This window comes from Ambystoma mexicanum, chromosome 12, assembly GCF_040938575.1.
Source record: "Ambystoma mexicanum isolate Mex_15411 chromosome 12, UKY_AmexF1_1, whole genome shotgun sequence".
Lineage (NCBI taxonomy): Eukaryota > Metazoa > Chordata > Amphibia > Caudata > Ambystomatidae > Ambystoma > Ambystoma mexicanum.
In genome coordinates this window covers 61,068,853-61,089,794 of record NC_090936.1, presented here as the reverse complement: position 1 = coordinate 61,089,794, position 20,942 = coordinate 61,068,853, and positions in this window count along the sequence as shown.

The following is a 20,942-nucleotide window of genomic DNA, read 5'->3' as shown; positions in this document are numbered from 1 at the left end:
CGTGCATCATGCATATGTTGTTGTTGCTGCAGTTCTTTGGATTTGGACATCTAGTTTGGGCCTGCAGGTTGTTGGCCAGATGGGTGGGTCATCCGGACATGTGTCAGGGTGACACGTGTGTGAGGTGCTGCATGCATGTGGTTGTGTGGGGATGTGCAGGGCATATATGCAGGGTTGTGTACATGTGTGTGTGATGACCCCATCCATTAGCTGATTCCCAATTCACATTTGGGGGAGGGACTCATGCTTGGCATTGCTGTGTTTTGCGTGGTCACTCACCTCCGTCTGACGTTGTTGCCACACCACACTCCATTCGGCCCACTCCCTCGATGGATTCTATGCCAATGGTGCTGGCACATGTCTCCTCCCACTCCTGCATCTTCATCGGGGATCCACCTCCGCCTCCTGTGCCCATGACCAGATTCCTGTTGGCCGATAAAATGCTGCGTACACGGAGGCGCAGATAATCCCACCGCTTGCGCACGTCCTTTACGGTGCGGGGGGTGGAGCCCACCGCACTGACTTTCTGCGCCACCTCAGCCCAGATTTCCTTTTTTCTCAGGAGTGCCGGGCGCCGCATGTCGCTAGCGAACACTACGTCTGCATTTGCAGCCAGGGTGTCTGCCAGCATTTTCAATTCCTCGTTTGAGAAGCGTTCTTTGCGCTGGCGCGCATCGGCTTTCTTTAGGGCCTTGGGCATTGTTTGTTCTTTTGGGATGTGGTTTTGCCAGTCGTGGTGTTGTTCAGGTCCTGAGTGCAGGGGATGGCAATGGATTGTGTTTTTAAAGATGGCCGCCGGGCTCTTTCCCGTTCCGGTGCGATGACGCTATTTCCGGTTCCGGTGTTTTACGGTGACCGCTAATAGCAGTGACCGCTAACAGCGGTGACCGCTAATAGCGTGCAGCATGAGGGCGGAGGTGCTATCAGCACTTTGGTCGGAGCCGGTAAGGTGCTTTTGCGCCATGGCGGTAGGGTCATTTACCGGCATGGCCCTATGCGCGTGTCCGCTAACTCGTAATGGAACGCTATTAGCGGTCTCCTACGATGGCGGACACGCTAATAGCGCCATGACGGTAAATCACATTTTTTAGCGCCTACCGTGTAATGAGGCCCAATGTATCCCATGGAGGCATCCGGGACTTCCTCCTCCTCTTCTATCACCCTGTCGGAATACTGTATCTCACCCACCTGGGGTATTCCCACAAAGGCAACCCCGGATTCCCTCAACCAGGTGATCCTCCCTCGCTTGTCCACCCCCAGGATTGGGATCCAAGAGTGATGGCTCTCCCCTGGCCACCTGAATAGAGGACTATTTGGGTCTTAATGGGAGAATACCCCTAGGTTTCTCACACTACTCTCTATTTTTTTTAACACGAACAGGCCACTGGCCATGGCCTTCAGCTGTGCCCACTTTATATTTTACAACACTGCCAGGCCTTCAGTCCTTGAAAACTCTACCAAGCCGATTTTCCACCTCCAGCGTCGCTGAAGCTGTAAAGCTATATATATTTTTATTATGTCATGGAACATAGCCGGGGTTGACAAGTACCTTATTGATGAGGACTAACGTACATTCACTAGGGAGTCTGAGTTGATTTCGTTTAAGGAATCCTGGGCCCTGGAACCTCTGCATTTGCAGGGGTATGCAACCTTTTCTACCCTAGAATCCAAGGGAGTAAGAGGGTGCCTTTGCGGGGGCTTGGTGACTTGGGTTACGTGACCTTATTTAAATCAGTCCCAGTGATAGATATGGATTTGCCTGATATTGTGGGGTTGGACGTGAAACTGCTGGACGGAACTTCTGTGCCGCTTGTTAATATTAATAACAGGGGTGTAGAGGGGGGGGGGGTGGATCACAAATAAAATCTTGAATTGGAGGTTGTGACTCACTGGACTCCCAAAAATCTTAGTTATGGGGGACCTTAACATACAGATTGAGCTGATGCGTGTCCTGCAAGATGACATGACAGAGAAGGATAGCCTCTGGGGCTTGGCCCCCCGAATACCACTCCACCTAATAGGCAGCACAAGTCAGCAGTAGAAATGGTAATTCTCTAAGCCTCGGCCAACCTCAGGGCATGTAACAGCCAATTTCCCAGGGACTGGCCTGCTGCTCCTACCTTTGATAACGACCAGTCCTCTACCAAAATTGATTTTATGTTTGTTAATCTCGAGGCCTGGGGATCCGTCAGGGTATTTGTAGTTATATAGAGGGTGGAGAGTGATCATTACCCCCTACATATGCAGGTGCAAAAGGACAATTGGGGGGTCTCATGAGGGAGCCAATGTGATAATGGGTGAATCATAGTCGCCCTTGCATTTCTTGGCCAAGCCAGAAAGAACTTGAGGTGAGGTGGCTTGGATCTGGAGGGAGTTCTCCCACGGTGTATGCTGACATCTGTCCCATTCTTGAGGCCTTTGCGAGGTCAGATCCAAGCAATGCCACAGTTTTGATCAAACTCCATGAGGAAATAATAGCACAGGTGGGAGCTTATTTCTCAAAATCAGCTAAAGCAGTCCATAACTTTATGGAGAAAGTCACCCCCGGTAAGATTGGGATTACTGAGAGGCCAAGGGGTGGCTTATTGCGGCCACAAAGATCCAAGAGCCCCAGAGGTGTGGTGAGGTCAGACGGGTAAGAGGAGAATATCGTAAGATTCTGAAGGACAAGAAGAGGGGGTGGCATGATCATTTATGGAAGGCACTCCTGGAAGCAATTGGCTGCAGGGACTCCAAGGGTATTTGGTATAAATGGGGGCTGCTCACCGAGGGAGCCAAAGTCAGTCTCATGCCTGGATACCTGAAGCAGTATGGGCAAAATACTACAGTAGCCTCTACCAGGCGGTTGGGGGGACTTCGATAGAGCTTTCTACCATCAGGGAATTTGCTGTACCAACTAGGGCACCACTCCCTACTCCACTGATACTCACCAATGACTAGGTAGAGCTTGCGCTGGTGCACCAAAAGATAGGTAAGGTGCTGGGCCCGGATTGAGGACCGATAGACTTTTATAGAAATTAGTCTGTGATCTGGGTACCGTATCTGACCAAACTATTTAACATAGTGCTGTCTTGCATGCAGGTCCCAGAATCTTGGACCTTGGCAGAAATTGTTGCAATTCATCAAAAAGGGCACACATGAAGACCTCGCTAACTTTATACCTATTTCCCTTTTAGATGCTGGGGGGAAGACACTCGCCGGGCACTGTTGTTCCACCTGGATAACTGGGCTCTGAGTAAAGGGGTAATAGACCATTGCCAGGCAGGGTTTTGTGAGGGCTTGAGTACCATCGACCAAAGCTTTCGACTCCGACTGGTCTGCGAGAACTACGTTGTACTCAGAAAGACAAATGTGTATCCATGTTCGTCGATTCACAATCTGCTTTTGACACTGTACCCAGAGCACGTCTCTGGGAGATGTTAGAAGAGCTTGGCATCTCAGCCACACTGCTCTCTGCTTTCCAGAGCCTTTACGCAGTTGATGGAAGTACCTCCCGCAATATCGACATCCAGAAGGGAGTTTGTCGGGGTTGTTTGTTGGCACCTAAGTTGTTTTGTATCTTTATCAACTAAGTTCTAAAGAGGCTTTTGGCCGCCCAAGCTGACACCCCTTCACTAGCGGGCGATAAGCTGCCAGCAATGTTATTTTTACGGACAATGCAGTACTAATGTCCCTAGCGCCTGGCAGTGTCCGCAAACAACTGGAGATCTTTGTGGCTTTCACTAAGAGGAACGGGCTCTCCCTGAATATTAGCAAAATCAAGACTATGATTTTCAATGCCAACGTCAGGAAGAAGCAGTAAGTACTAACTCTCTCCTTGGAGGATGGTACGATTGAGTCCAGTTATATGGTTATCTAGGAGTGAGAGTCATGGCGTCATATGGCTGGAAAATGCAGGTTGAGAAGGCCAAGTTAATGCTGTTCAGGTACAGTGGGGCCCTTGCTAGGTTTACTAATGAGCACTGGAATGGGGCTTTATGGGTCTTGCTGGACGCTTATAAAGTTCAAGCACATCAGGCAGCATTGTATGGGGCAGAACTTTGGGGACAAATGGAGATTCAGACCCTTGTTGTGGTGGAGAGCACATTTCTAAAAAACATCCTTGACTGCCCATTACTGCTCTGAACCTCCCAGTGTTAGTGGAAACTACCCTACAAGGGTTTAAGAAGATTTGCAAACTGTGCACGGTCCCCTATTGGGCATGTTTATGGTCAAATGATCATCTGCGCAAATATAAAGAGGCAGTCTTGGGTGTCCTGTCCCAGCAAGGGAGCGGCTCACATGAAAAGTTATTTGGGACAGCTGAACTTGGGGGAGTACTGGTCTAACCCCTCTGTTATAACATCTGTGTCCAAGGAAGTGATCAAGAGCACAGCGGGGGCCAAGGCACAGCGTGATATCCTGGTGAAATCCAGTGCCTCAGAGCAACTGGCCTGATGCCTTGCTATTAAGGAATGGGTTGGTTGCAAAGAGTACCTGGATTATGTCACCTCCAGGTGGGAAAGGGCTGTGTACCTAAAGCTCTGCATTGGCATTTTGCCCACAACCGCACTCCGGTACAAATGGAATTATGCCGTTTCCTCAACATGTATTCTTTGCTGTGAGGCGGCTGACACTTTTACTCCACTGCCCGGGGACTAAGCCCTTGAGGAAGTGTTTTTTGAAACCCGTATTTCTAAATCGCGGCTGTAGGACAGTAAGAGAAGCAATGACTAAGTGCCTGGCTACTGGAGACGTTTTGGCCATCTTTGCTACCAGAAACTATCAGGGAAAATTCATATGTGAAAGGCCAAGGAATTAACTTGTCCACTTATAATCACCCATTGATTGACTTAATGCTTTGCTGGAGATCAATTTTCTTGCTTTTTAAACTGCTTCGACTATGTGACATGATGAATTTATTCTTGGCAGTAAGTTACTTGTGTTATAAGTGATTATGATGTCGATGTATTTATTTATTGTGTACCGTTTTAATGACTTTCCGGCCGGAAAAAAAACTGCAAATGTAATGTTATATATCTGTTTTCTATAACCGCGGTTACATTGTAATGAACTACAGATACCCTTGGTTATTTGTAGTAATTATATCTGCGGTTATCGGGAATAATGGCACTCACCCAGTGCCCCATCATCTGTGCCTGTTCCTCCCACCCCCTCATGGCCTCCTCACCTCACCAGCCCTATCCCATTCCCACCAAACACGTGTTTCTGTGACGCAGTTTCATATGTGAAGTCGGGTAGCCACGGCTATTCCTTCAGCACCCGAGGATATGGGAAAGCTTTGTGTTGCAAACTCTGTCCCTAGCACACGCTCTTGCATCCCCCACCTTTTGCTCTGCAGATGGCATTTTTTTACCTTTTTTTTCCCGATAACCAAGGGTATACCCTAGGTTATCTCTCGCATCGAGAAAAAAAATGATTGCAGCGTTTCCATTTCTGAAGAGTCTCATGCTGCAATGCATCATGGGGATTATAGCTGTAATTTTGGGCACCCCCTTCTCCGTCAAATATTTAAAAATCTACTCGACTGAATAACCCCATACCACAAAAGGATTTCACGTCAATGCTTCGTGCCCGAGTTGTTTCAGACATGATTCAAATCCGTCCAGTGGTTTGGCCTGTGCGGTGGAGCAAAATGTCACCTCTTTTGTCTATGGAAAAATGTATGAGGCGTAGGGCAAAAGTGCTTTCTTTTTTTTTCTTAATAACTTTTTAATTTTTTAAACTAATCTTTCCCAAACTTTCATGTTGGGGGTGGGTGTGGTGGAGGGAGGGTGCACAAAATCATCTACAAAATTTCAGCCAAATCTGTTGCATGAGTCAAAGGTTTGGAGCAGTTAATTCTTTCGATTTCCTATGAAACTCACCATAACCATAGGGCAACGACCGCTGCCCTTTAATATATATATTATATATTATTTTGTTTTAGGTGTTCTCCGTTGGCATTTTTCTCTATATGTTGTATCCTTGGCCTGTGTTGGATTATTTTACACCATATTTAATTGGTGTTTTTGTCTTTTTGCTTTAGACTTATTCCGGTCTAATTTTTTTGCTGTTGCAGCACGTCTTTATGGGACCTGAGCTCTTTATTGTTTTTTTTTATCATCTTTTGTGCAGTCCTTTTGCCTTTCTAAATTCTTTCTATTCCACCTTCTTTTCTGTGCTGTTACACAGTTGCTCCCCTTTGATTTGTACACTTGTACTCACAATCGTTGCCATTTCCCCCTGTATATTTGTTATCTTTTACCTCTCCTGTCTATGTTAGAATTACGACCTGTTATTCTCTATATCCCCCCCCCCTTTTTTGTTGGCTAGCCATGGACCATGTGATTCTATATATGTCAATGCTACCATTCTGGCTTTGCAAGTTTGCACATTCCGAGGTTGCCTTATACTGTTTTCATAATGGCGATACTCTGCAATTTTGCACCCATAAACTTAAACATTCTGGCCCGGTACATTTGCACATTATTATGCTGCTATGCACTTGCACTTTAGTAAATTTTTTATTGCGGCCAGAATGTTGTATCATGCTATTTTATATATCTATATATTGCGACCTTGTTCTCGCACATTCGTGCTCCATTATGCTGCTTCTATTGCCTGCACTTGCACTTTATTCAATTTGTCAGAATGTTGTATTTTGCATTTTTGCATATGTTGATATTGTCACTTTTGTCGTGCATTTTTGCACATTACTTTGCTGCTACAATCGCTTGCACTTGCACTTTATTTCGTCCTCTTGGTATTAGAAAGCCTTTACCATGTCTAGCCATGACTTACATATCTACGATATGTTTTCCTTGTAATATGGGGTTACGATATGGCATGGGTCCATTCTCATAGATGGGTTTCGTTTGCTTTTTTCAATTGGGGGGGTTAATTTCATTCATTCAATTGTGTACATATTATGATCTGCAAATTATTTTTTAATATTGCAAATTACATCGGTGGAATTATGAAACCATGGGTCCGGGTGCCATGGAATGGGTGCTTTGGTCAATACGTTATGGACACTTTGTCTTAACTGGTTTCCAGTGCCTTTTCCACCATCGCGCTCATTTATCTACATTGCCGGCCATTCATGCCTTTTCATTCCATTATGGCCGCCGCCCATTCCATCTTCCCAAGCACCCATTTAGTTCCATCGAAATAGCAAAAGGACTGCATCTGTTTAACTACTAATGTGCCCAGGTCCGTTGTTTCTTCACGTGATCAAGAACTCAGTTGAGTGTGAAGCGCGTTGTGTGTGGGTCGCGCTTATGGGCATCCTGCCTCTGTTTTTCCTACTGCCTTGCAGCCGTATCTTTTATTGATGTCTTTTTTTTGTATGACACATTAAATAACTTTCAGACCTACATTTTGCTGTGAGCTGTGCCTTTTTTCTCCATGACCATGGCCTTTTAATTGGCCGCGGAGAGTGTGGTTCATTTTTCCTCTTTCTCCTTTCTATATATATATATATATATTTAAATGGCATTAAAGTGCTCATTTTACCAAGACCTCTGGCAGCTTCTGGATGCTGCACCACTTTAACTTCGAGCCCCATAGCACAGCCCATGAGCATCACCAATTACATCACTGGACTTTAAAGCACACAGATGCCATCACATGACATCAGTGATAACATCATATGAAACTTTGTGTTGGTGTGAATAGATTATGTGCTTTATTAAAAACAAATGAGAGAAATTATACAGCTATACATTTAGGGTATGTGAACAGAGATGAAATATACAGATGGCCTCAAGAACACACCTGCTCTCATAGTGTTTCAATGGTTTTTATTTTCAGAATAGTCAAGGGGCTCACTAAGAGCTTTCCCTCTCTCTCTCGTCTATTCTAGACCATTCTCTCCGTAATACAGACGTCTCTCAACCAGCGTCAGATTGGGTCTTTGGCCCATCGGCCCGTGGTGATGCAAAATCATGGCGAGAGACCTGGGGGCCAGTTCCTGAAGCCCAGGTGGGCCGGTTTCGGGCGCAGGCGTGGGCTTCACACTTCAGGCACCGGCCCCCAGGGCCTCCGCCTCGCCGAACGGATGCAAGTTGCAAAGGATCTGTAAGTAAGTAATTTACAGATCCTTTGCAATTGCAGCCCCGCGCCCGCCACCTCCGTCCCGCCGCAGATGCAAAGAAAGGGAACACCGAAGTGTTACCTTTCTTTGATAAATTTGGCTGGCCGGCGGCCAACTGCCGCGGCCCGCGACACCCTGGTGCCAGCAGCAGTCAGTGTTACAAAACACTGGGAGGGAGCGGCAGGGCTGGGCGGGGCTGCCTCAGCCCGGCCTGCTCCCTCCCAGTATTTTGTATTACCGAATATGGCTGCTCTCTGCCAAGTTGAAGCAGTGGGTGTGCGGAGCAGGTATTTTAATCCATGCATGCTCTGCCTGTGCTGATAAATAGAGATACAGCGTGACGGAAGACAGCATGGAGCAGGACACCGAGACCGGATGCACAGAGCAGCCGCCTTCCCAGCAGCCTCCTCCAGCATGAGCCAGGACAGGAGTCAAAGGTAGGTCACTTTGCCTCAGGGTTCTTCTACATGGTGGCGGCTGTCCAGTCCACAGAATAAGAGCGGCCAGACTAGAGGTACACCGGCGAGGGTTGCATGCATTTGCACAGCAAGGAGTCCAGTCTTTGAGGTAGGCTTTTTGTAGCAAATAGGAAAGCACCAGCACTCCTTTGGAACGCTACCAACTTGGTCGTTTGATGACGCTGTCTGGTGTCCCATAAGGGCATGTGTGTGTGTGTGTGTGTGTTTTATTTTAACGCACTCCTAGTTCTTTTAAGTTGAGCTGTGATGTGGATGTGTTTTTGGTAAGCTCTCGAGACCTGACCAGGAAGCTAGGAGGAGTGTCTTCTCGGCCCGCATTTCTAACTTGCAACAGCTCACAGCACTCAAAGCCTTCAACCTAAAATAACATCTTTACGATGATGCTGATTTTAAACTCATGACTGCCTATGGTGTAAACAGAAGCATCGTATCATCAGACAGCTGAGCTAGGCATTTTCAGGGTGTAATTAGAGTTGAACCCTTGCCTGCCCTTTTTTCAGAACTCTGGCAGGAGACCATGCTTCCCACACTCTGCCCACTCCAGTCTCCCTTCCGGGAGCACACGTTACATGCTTACAAAGGGGGTGTCTGCTCTGCTTTGGTTCTTCAGTTCACAGCTTGATTAGAATTCTATCAGCAATGGCGAATGGGAACAATAGTTTTTGCTCTCTGCCTGGAGCTCTCCTTTGGATCATGCAATGGAAGACTTTTGTTTGAAGATGGGACAATAACCTAACCTGAAAAGTAGATGCATGCAGGCTTGACATGCGGCTACATTTACACCAGATCTGCAGAGGAACTTAACTGGTCTGCTCTTAAATCTCAGTTACCTGTTTAATGCTATAATCAACTACAGAATAATTGGTAATTTTACTATATCCGATATGATAGCTCCGTGGGTTGAGTGCTGCTGTGATGTGCGTCTGATCTGCAGGTTCGAATCCCAGCAAGGCCATCTCAGCGTTTCATCCTTCTGAGGTCAATAAATGAGTACCAACACAGGTTGGGTGATATTGTATGCATATTTGTTCTATAAAAAAGAGCTTAAGCATAAGTGCTATACAATAACATGTTATCATTTGGCCTTGGACGTCTGCTTGCATTCACAGTAATTTGACAATATGGATCTATACACACAGATATTAGTGATGCATATGGTGATCCATTCTTGTATGAAATGTATATCACATTAGTGAAATCATAACCTTGTTTTTCATAGTGTAACAATGCTATTTGATGCCACTTCCTGTTTTGAGAAGAGGTGAAAGGTCGTGTTTCATTAATAGCACTGATTCTGTAGAAACATCTGTGTTTGCGCAGTGAGAAGCGTGGTAGGCACTGCATTCCTTTGTATAGTGTTGCGCTTTGCTGGGCACAGATTCCTCAGTCAGTGTTCACTCTTTATCAAGTCTCACTCACACACACATTGTTTTTTACAAGCCCTTGCAGTTACTGTCTATTTGAAAGCTTATATTCAAATCACCTTTACCTGTTTACTGCCACCCAAGTTCCCTGCACTAGCACGTTACTATCTGGAAATTCTTTTGCAATTTGCATCCTCTAAATGAAACAAGGAATACATCAACAAGTCACAAATCATCCTCTATTGTTAAGCATCGGCTTGCAGGAGGTCTCAAAACCGCAGTGGGGGTGGTTGGTTCATGCCACTCCTGCGCCTCGGAGCTGTGGACCCTGTCACAGAGCTGTATGCAAAGTTATATTATTTTATGAGTTGTGTTGTAAAGTAACAGACACATGAACCCTCCATAAGTAGCATTTTCTGTAAAGTCATGAATTGAAGCGATTTACAGGTGATGGCTTTAGGGGCACTTTTTTTGAGGCGTGGGGTGGGTCACTTTTTTGAGGCGAGGGGTGAGCCACTTTTTTGAGGCGAGGGGTGGGCCACTTTTTTGAGGCCAGGAGTGGGCCACTTTTTTTGGGGTGTCCAGCCCTATTTCTTGTCCCAGTCCGACCCTGCTCTCAACCCCATATTTGTCACTAGAGATCAATAACCCCTACTAAAAAGCTAACTGTCTAAAGGAATTGGCCTAAATGCAAACACCTTCTTTCTCTAATCTCCCTCTGGGGACTATCTAGGTGGTCCCAGATCTAAAGTGCCCAAAGGTATAACATCAGGTTGGTGCTTTCAGAGACTCAGGCCCATGCACTTGTATTTCTCTCCCTATGTCTCTCTGCTGCTCTCCATTTTTCCTACCATCTTTTTCCCCACTATCTCTACTTTCTCTCTCTCAAACTTCCTTTTCTTTCCCTTCTATGTTACTCTCGCCACTGCCTACCTTTACCCTCTGATCTTACTCTCTACGACTCCCTCCACTGTACTACTATGCCCCTTTCTTCACTCTGCACCTACTCTCCTCCCCACACTACCACTACTCTGCTCTCCACACTATCACTACTCCCCCTGCTAAACTACTGCTACTCTCCTCTCTACTACTACTCCACACTACTACTCCACACCCTCACCTTCTATCTCATACATTCCCTTTTCACTTCCCCATTCACTGGCTATTTTCCCTCCATCACTCACTCTTTTTACATGCACACTCAAACCACTTCACCACTTTCTCTCTCCAACTAATACCTCACCTTGCACACTTCTTGAGAAATTCGCCTGCAGTCTTTTCGCTGCTGTCCTTCCTCCAATTGGTCTGTTGGTCCTTTTTCTCCTCCCTTGACCTCACCCGAATTACCCTCACCTTCCGGTTTCCTGTGGCCCCTTTTATCCACCCTCTTCCCCCTCCATTGGTTGTCTCCCTCAACTTGTTCCACGGGCAAACCGCTGGCCTTGCTTTCCCCAGCTCCACAGATGGACAGGAACATTAAAGGGATATTATGCCCCAACCCATTCTCATATACAGGTCCACTGCCTATATGCAACAACAACCCATTGAAATCAAGGTCAATGTCCCATTTCGTGTTGGGGATTTTCGGAGCTCTGTTCATGCCGCTTTATATGGGGGGAGGGTGCTTCATGGCCATTTATAGGCAAGGGGAATATTTATGTCAGTTTCGCACGGTGCACAGAGGTTGCTGTAAAGCTGAGGTGCACGCTCCACATACTGAGTGAAGCTGGAGTACTGTTCATCGTTCTGTGCTGTGTTGCGTAGCTCTCTCGTTCCACTGGTTCACGGTGCAGATTGTTCAGAAGCCTGGCAGCTTCCCACTGTTTCTCTGCCCCTGAGCTGTTTGCTGGGTGTTCCACCGCTAGGGATGCTGGTACTTGAAATCCTAGGGGGCAATCAGAAAGAAACTGGCCAGAATTGGGTAGTGCAGACATGGGGTGATCGACAGTGGTATACATTGCAAACATGCAGGCACATGAAGAAGTGACAGGGCCTCTCGCAACTCCCACACCCCACCTGTGAGGCTGGACAGGAAGTAGGAATACCCACGGAAGGCCTCCCACCCAGGCTGAGAGTGGTCCACAACCTCTCTTGAGAGGGTCAGGTGTCTGACCCTGCCACACATAACATAACATACAAGAAACAAATGGATTTGTGAACATGTTATCTCTTAATTAAGTTATGTCTCTTCTCTGGCCTGCTGTAAAGATGTTACTACTTTCCAAGGGCTCCGCTTAGTAGACAGGGATTTTAAGCAAATGCTGCCAATTTAAGACCTGGTGGCCAAATCCTATAGTTTAACTGGGTTGTCTTTCATTTGAAATACGTACCCATTACTGTCTGACTCAGGACTGTGAGAATATAACAGTTGAAATGTGAAAATACCAATGCACTGGACTTCCTCCACTCCCTGTTTTTTTAACAGAGTGCATTACTGATTGTGGAATTAAATATTTGCATCGCTCTATCTTTCAAATATGATTGTAACAATGATTACATAAGTGATGTTATGTGATGTCATTAGTAACGTTATCTATGTTATCAGAGCTCTCTTGTTTCCAGTCATGTCATCAATGATGACGTAAGTCAGATCATAAGTGATTATTGTGTGATGTCATCAATGATGTGACTTGTGATGCCATCAGTGAGCTCATGTGTTACACAACGGGGGCTCAGAGTTAAGATAGTGCTGCATCCAACAGCTTACGAATTTCTGGAGGCTTCTTGTTTTCATCCAGCACCTTAGAGTCATTTCAACGAAGGTTTTGCCATTGACTTGCAAGACATTTGTTATGTTGAACTGATTACATTTAACTATTAATTAAAGTTGTTTCACTGAATTAAAGGATTTTGATATGCTGTATATCCCACCATGCATTGCTGAACTCTAAAGCTTCACAGCAGGGGTGTTTTGAGTTAAACGTGTTTACCTTACCTGCAAAACTACATTTTGGGGGTTTTCTTACAACCAAATACAACAAATAGAGATATAACTATGAGAGTGTGCCATAAAGCGGCCACACAGAGGGGCGTAAGAGAGAGTTCCTGCCACCACGAAGCTCTCCACTGGGAGGATTGGGAGTAGGCAAACTGCACTGACCTAGGCTAATTGTTATCCCACCACTAATCGATTTTGTAATTCACAATATCAAGCACTTCCACGTGCAAAAGAAAGAACTAGAGAAGGTTTGACATGACCTAGCCACACAGGTGTATGCAGGATTGAACATTTGCCATAACCAAGTATTCTGAAGGGCAGATTGGGTATAAGCAAACTTGAAGTAAGATTGTTTGTTTTGCAAAATATGTTAAACTTATAAAAACAGATTCCTAAAAAGTATACAATGCTACTTAAAAAAGGTTGCTACACAGTGCCACAGTGTAGGAATTCTTCTAGTAATAGAGTTAAATGAAAGATAATTTCTTGGCAATCACCCCACTTGCCTGTATGACACTTATTATGAGGGGTCACAAATGAGAGGCGGACACAGAGTGGTAGTGTTTCCAATATCACACATCTTTATTAAAGGAAAAAGGGGTGGATAAAAGCCTTTCTGGCTCTATGCTAAAAATAGTTTCCCTACCTAGGAAACTAAAACTAAAGCTCAGTCTGTGTCTTGTCGTCAAAATGAGGTAAACGGTCCTTGTAATCAAAATATCTCTCACCCTCATACTAGAAATTAAACAACTAAGAAGCGTGAGGAATATTGTCTATGATTTAGGTTTAGCCAAAAAGTATTCAAAAGCAAATAAATAAATCCAACAAAAATGATTTCTTCCAGGGAAACGTCATTGGATCCAGAGGGTGGTTCCGAACCCCTGGACTATTTCAGGATGGATGGTGAAAGGGTCTTTTTCAAACAATGTTCCATTTAAGCATGGTAGGAATGTCTCTTTCATACAATAACTGATGGATGACGAGAGTGTCTTTTTCAAAACAATGTTCTCTTAAGGATCATATGAATGTCTCTTTCAAACAACCACGTCTTAAAGATCTCCTGGTATAATCCCCTGCCGGGAATCCTTCAGTAGACTCTTTAGATACCCTGGTATACTCTCCTGCCAGGTATCTTGTTACAATGTCTTTATCGTTCCTATATTCTATATGGAGTACCTGGTATACTCTGCTGCCATTAATCCCAATGTGGGTTTTATATATCCCCTGGTATTCTCTCTTGCCAGGTATCTTTCTCCCCAAGGGTTCACTGCCTGATGTGCTCCTTTCATCAGGACTTGTCACAATGTTCTCTTGCTCATGAAGTATAACGCAGTTGTACTCCTTCACTGTTTATACTTCATCAGCGTCATGCACTACTTGTTTCAACTTCCCCATGTTGACATTTCAGATATGGAGACTTGTTCAAGGTCGGTTGTTAATTTCTCCACTGGTATTCATTTGCTTGTGGCATTACTTGTTCCAATTTTCCCCAAATTGACATTTTATATATGGAAACTTGTATAGATGTTGCCTTTCAACTTCTTCATTAATGTTCATTTGCTGGTGATAGCATTTACTCCAGCTTTCCCCATATTGACTTCTCTTATATGAGGATTTGTGTAAAGTCTGCCTTCCTAGTTTACTTGGTCGGTATTCAAAGTAATTATTCAATTGTTCATATGCCTTTCAGCATGCCCCGGGTGCCGAACACCTATGTATACACTCACCAGTGTCTGTTGGCATTCCTGACCTGTGGCACAGTGCTGCAGCGAAGTTATCCCTCTGGGAAGGCTTCCCCCTCTTGGCAGACCCTCATTCAGCACGCCCGCCAGTTTCATTCTCATTAGCCGGCAGATCCACTGCTGTCTGACAGGACCGAGTCCCCAACAGCTTCATTGCTGCCGGCTCGCTAGCGGTCCCCATTCAGCCTCTGCAGTGCTTCTCCTGGTTCTATGTCCCTCCAGTTAGCAGCGTTCACAAGTGGTTGCTGGGAAGTACCTGCTTCCCTTAACACAGTTTGCTTCCATATGTGTGCTTCTGTCTTTGGGTCTGCTTCCCGCTTAGCTCGCTCTGCATCTCTCTCCTTCTCCTTTACCACCTTCTTTGCATTGAAGGCTTTCACCATGTGTAAATGATTCGCGCAGCTGTTTTCCATTACAACCAGTCTGCACATTTTGCTTAGTGGTTTCTTCATCTCTTTCTTCCTCATCTCAGTACTTGGTGATTTATTGCTAGTTGGAGTCCATAGGTATTTTAGCCCCTTTAAAGTTATATTGTTTTGTATTTTTGTTTAAATCAAAACCATCATAGACGAGAGATGTTGAATGAGTATTATGTGTAAAAGAGGTAGGCATGGCATTATACTCATATTGTTTTGCAGGAAGATATTTTTGGATCTTACAATGAGAGAAATCTGTAAAGTGATAACAGGCCATTAAGAATTCAGGAATTATGAGTCATGCCAATAAAGGACGTGGGGGAGGCGAACCCAGAGGGGTGCCCCTTCACGATAGCGAGAAGGTTCTATTAAATATTTGGGCGTCGTTTTGGCGCAATTAGATTTCCGTCAGAACAACTTGGACCCGGTCCTGGACAGGCTAAAGAGAGACACCCAACCTGATTTCAATGGCGGGCAGAGCAAATATATTTCAGATGTTGGCGTTACCGCAGCTCCTTTTATATTCTACAAAACACCCCTGTGAAGGTCCCGGCAGGGACGTTCCGAGCCATAGAGAAGCTGCAGCGGGAAATTATATGGGGTACAAAATCTTGAGAATAGTGTTAAAAACACTGACCAGGTCGGTTTGAAATGGAGGGCTGGGGGTCCTGAATGTACAGCATTACTACTGGGCATCCCGGCTGATGGTAGTGAATGAGTGGCTGTTCTGCGGGAGGGAGCTAGCTCAGATAGCATTGGAACGAAGGAGGATGGAATCACTGCAGCGCTGGCAGAGGCTATACTGGCAGCAGCCACCCCAGGAGATGAGACAACCAGGGATTTCCACATTTGATTCCTGCAGGGCAGCTCTTAGAGTGATGGACTGGGGGAGTGGTAACTAGGGAAGCCCCAATTTAGGAGATTGTGGATATGCTGGAAATATATAAACTGGGTAAGCAGAAAAGGTGGCAGGACAAAGGACACTTGCAAGAGGAGTTTGACCTACAGGATAGGGACGGCTATACTTACATTAGGTTGCAACATGCAATGGCACAAGAGCAACAGGACACATGGGACGTGCCAGAGAAATCCCCGATGGAGGCCCTGTGAGTGAGGGTTCCAGCTGTGACAGGTACTGGAAGAAGCTGAGCTTAGAGCAGCCTGGGTGGTGGGCACAGGTATATTCCTGTACCTTGTCCTAGTACTGTCTCTGTCATGTCCTAGTCTGTACCTGAAGAGAATAAACTCCCACAACCTACATCAGAACAGAATGGCTTCCTTTCTTTACTCCAGTCTGCAATCTATCAAGGTACAGCCCCTGGGACCAAACGTAACACATACCTCTTTGTGTATGCTTGCGGTTTTATTTTTATTTTTTATTTATTTGGCATTTATAACGTGCCTATACACAGTGTGTTTCAAGGACACAAACAAGCATATGATAGGCTCCTCCTTGTGTTTCAATGAAATGGCAACTTCGAAGCAAAGCATGCAGGGAATCTAGATATCAATAAAGACAAAGGAGCCAAGTATTATATTTCCCTGATATTCCATGGCCGCATCCTCTCTCTCTTATTTGGTTTGATGCCTCCATTGACCTCTTCCACCTTCTGCTCTCCGTTGGAGCTGCATCCACTCACATTCTGGTTTTATGAGTTACATCCAATTCCTCTTTCCAAGGAGCTATCACGTCGGCCAAGTTGATGAAGACGCTGATGTGGGTAGGTTAGATCCTTTTATACCAGCAAGTGATGTCACAATGTCGCTGTTGCTGAGTGGCTGAAGAAAGGGCTATCAGCTGCCCCAATAACTTTGACATTAAGATACACCAATTCACCAACGACACCCGGCTCTACCTGAAGGTGAATTTTGCCAATGATATCCATCAACTAAAACTTGCTCTCTCACACATTCAAGCATGGATAATGAGCATTTACATTAAACGGAACCCATGGAAAGTTTATTCCTCTCCTGTAGGCTTCTACCAAGCACACTAAACTCTAATACTTGCTGATGGTGTACTCTAGCACCTTGAAGCATCTTCTTTGTGCTAGATGGTATTACCAATAATTATCACAGACCACATAATCAGGCAGACCAAAGGAAGATGGTAAATTACTGCTTTAATATCAATTAAAGAAAGCATGGAGAAATACAGCTATCAACATAAGATGCTCGATATTCACACCAAAGTTTGCTTGCACAGAGTTTATAGACTTTAATATACGTCATTCATGATGTCATCCTACGTGGCATTTTATAAAAACCTAACATCGGGAGGGATTGGATTAGGGCAACCTATCTACTTATAGAATAATGTATGTGTTAATATCTCATTGGCTGCCCTTGTCTGTAGGACACGGCATGAGCTACTTCTACGCACGTCACATACTGATTATAGCAGAGAATATGGCAGTGGGCGAATAACTGCAACATTGTATATGAAAGTGCATGGCAGTCATTTTGATTGGTTCGCATCCCTGTCCAACCTTGGACTTTTGGCTTGTTTTAGCAGCATGTGAACAAAGTGAAACCTAGGTGTTCAAGCTGCGTCAACCTGTTACTTGTTTTCCCATTAGTCCATCGTATGTCATCGACCTGATCCTTAACCAAGGTATATCTTTTGTAGTTGACCTCGTAGTCTGCTCACTGTTCTGGGACATTCGAGGGAGTGTGAGCACACCACTATCTTAACTCAAAGCTCTAGTGAAGAGCCTTTGTTTTGAGTTCATCATGTGTCAGGAGACCACAATATTGTCCATTTCTGCCTCTCAATTTCTGCTATTTGATTTTATTAAACAGCGTGCCATTACCGTCTCTGGCCTTCAGAGACTTGCTCACTCCACCTCACATAGGCGTTTGCCTTTGTGGTTGTTCAATACTTGGCATCATCAAATGTTGTTGCTCTCCTAATCTTAGCAGAAATATGTCTCATGCATGTGGTCTATTCATTGGCCCTTCTCTGTGCCTTGGGCCCATCGCTCAAAATAGCCTCCTTGATTTCAGTCCAACGTACTCCCTTATTCTGCACATGAAAACAGCTTCTTCATCTTTTGGTACATGTTTCAATCAGTAAGATCATCAGTCTTAAGTATTTTTATATCGTTTCGGTTTAGGCTTATATATCTTCTTTATAACATCATATTGCTGTCGTCAAACTTTTGTTTAGAGTTCATCCATGATTCTCATAGCCGCTTCCTGGCACTTAGGCAAGTAACTTCTTGGTAACTTCTGTAAGGAACTCATGGTGGCAACAGTAAAGACAGACACAAGTGATCACAGTTCAAGGGTGTTTATTAAACTGTATAGGTAGGTTGGAAAAACACCTAATCTCAACCTAAATCTAAGATGTAAGCAAGCTACGACTATCAAATAATAATAATGCAGTCCTAGTGGCATTTTATCAAATAGAAGGACCTTTACTAAAGAAAACTATTGCCAATCCTTACATCTAAATACAAAAAGAATGTGGGCTGGGGTTCACAAGAAAGAAAGAAATGTTCACAAATTAATTGTCTGGATATGGTAGCCGTGGTCTCCCTTCTCCACGTTTTGAGCACGGGACAAGGCGGGACTCCTGAGCACAGCACACTCTTAGGTTTTCCCAGCACGAGACGACAGTTCCGTTCTCAGCTATCAGGACCTTCGTGGTTAAGTCTCTTTTTCTAAAGAAAAGCCTTTTGCCTCCGAGGACCTGATGTGTTGAAAATAACAAACAAAAAGTTCCTTTCTGCATGTACATTGGGTGATGACTTTTCTCTCTTGGCCACCCTCTTCCAGGCTCAGACCCCTTTCGAATATCAGCCTCCCTCCATCGGGTTCACTACGGTTCACTGTGGCTTTTTCTCAAAACAATTTCACCTGTGGCATTCACAAGTCTTAATGTCTTTTTGAACAGTTCACTGTGGACATTCCTCTGTCGGGTTCCCTCTTGTCAACACACTGTTCATTGGGACTTCAGGCTTCGCCCTGTTCTATCAGCATCCCTCCGTCGGGTTCACTCTTGCCAACTACACAGTTCTTTCTCTTTCCTCACTATGCAGGATTCATCTCCCTTAACTTTCCAATTACGTGCTGGTCAAAGACCTTCGACTTTACAGGGGGTTTTGCTAGACCCCTCTATGAGCACTTTTACTGTTTTCTTGCAGCTCTCCTAGGGCCTTTCAGCTCTGCTAGGGCCTTCTGGCATCAGTAGATTCAACAAACGCGGGATCAACCAGAGTCTCTCGAATGAGCACCCATGTGTTGCCAGACCCCTCTGCAGCTGGTTTTCCCTTAATGTTAAAAGTTCTTTGAACTTCCCTTAATTTGCCATTTACGACTTTCGTTCAACACAATTCGGTTTCTTATCAGTTCTCCCCTCAACTCTCCGGCTGTGATGAACTGCTTGGCTTTTCTTGTCTCTGAAGTCAAGGACGGAACCACGATAGCAAGCATCTCTCCCTGTTCCGATTATCAGTGTAGGTGTGCTTTGGGTACCATTGACATCTGCTGCAACACACGCTGGCTATAGTTCGCAGTCCTATGATTCCTTCCACTGAGGTTTCACGGATCTGGGTCAGAAAGGGCAAGGTAGCTTCTCTCTTTGTTACCCCTCCAGTTCTTGCTGCCTTTCTCCTATTGAATTGCCACCCTGTGATAGCTATCTCGTTGTGCGGTCAGCCTTGCTCGTAGTGTGCTCTTGCGCTGCACCTTTTATCCCTGTGGGGAAGGGAAAGGGTTGTCAGATGTGTGTGATTCTGGTCAATTGCCTGACTTTGCCTGACCCTTGTGTTGGGACATGTCAGGTAAACGGCTTTGGTGTTAGTCCACCGTCTTTCGTGGTGTGCGAAAGTGTTCCTGTCGGAAAAGGACGGGTTAGAGATTCTGAGTATCCTACGTGGTACGTCCACACCCAGGAACTGGATCCAATAGCGATGGCTGTGTCCTGGCCACCTGGATAACAGATCCCCAGGTACTAGTCAGGGAGACACCTTCAGGTTTCTCACACTTCCATCCATTGTCTCAACGTGAGGATATCTTCTGAATGGCTGTCTGGGTGCATATTGTCTTTCATACACTCGATGGAGTATGGACTTGTCAAATAAATTTGTGTATGAATTCCCAATGGTAGCCCTTTGTCTGCTACTCAGATAGGATGGTGGTGAAGGGGTGGCGACTACAGAAGAGGCATCCACCTGCCCCTCTTCATTCCCCCCTCTGGTCGTAAATTCGATCATGCTCTTCTTTTTCTCTTCTTCCACAATTCCTGGTTCTTCTTCTTCCACCATCTCATCATATTTTATTTTCTTTGAGACCCATATTTTCGTCACCCCCCTCAGGTAACCTGCATTCTTTATGTGTTCATCCACACTCCAGGCCATGTGGAGACAATCCCATGTGGGTGAACAAAATATCCATTGTACAACCTGGTTCATGGAGGTACAAGAGAACTTTTCTTGATCTTTTCATTAGTCTGCATTTTCTCTCCGGTATCATTGTTAACATCAGTCATTATCTTGATCCCAATAGCTTTCCTTGGCTGTTTTCTGGCATTGTCCCAAGATAATCCTTAAGAGACAGAATCCTAGCAACACCCACACTAGTATTGCCCCAAGTAGTTTGAAAACCTTTGCCAACCAAGATGGAATCCATGAGAACAAGGATGAGAACCAATTGTCTCCTGCCGTCTCATGAGCTTCCTCTTCCGTTTTTGTATGCAGGGTCATTAACATCGTTATTGCCTCTGTCAGGGTTCAATTTTCTCCATCATGAGATGGTATAAATATACAGCAAGAAGCCCTGACCTTAGCACAAACAGCTCCTTCCATTGCTGTTATCAGACCCAGAACATTACAATGGAGCACACTCCTCCCCAATCTTTAGGCAACTGCATGTAGGCTCTGGATCTGCAGGCCCAATATCGATCCATCAGAATGGCAGTTCC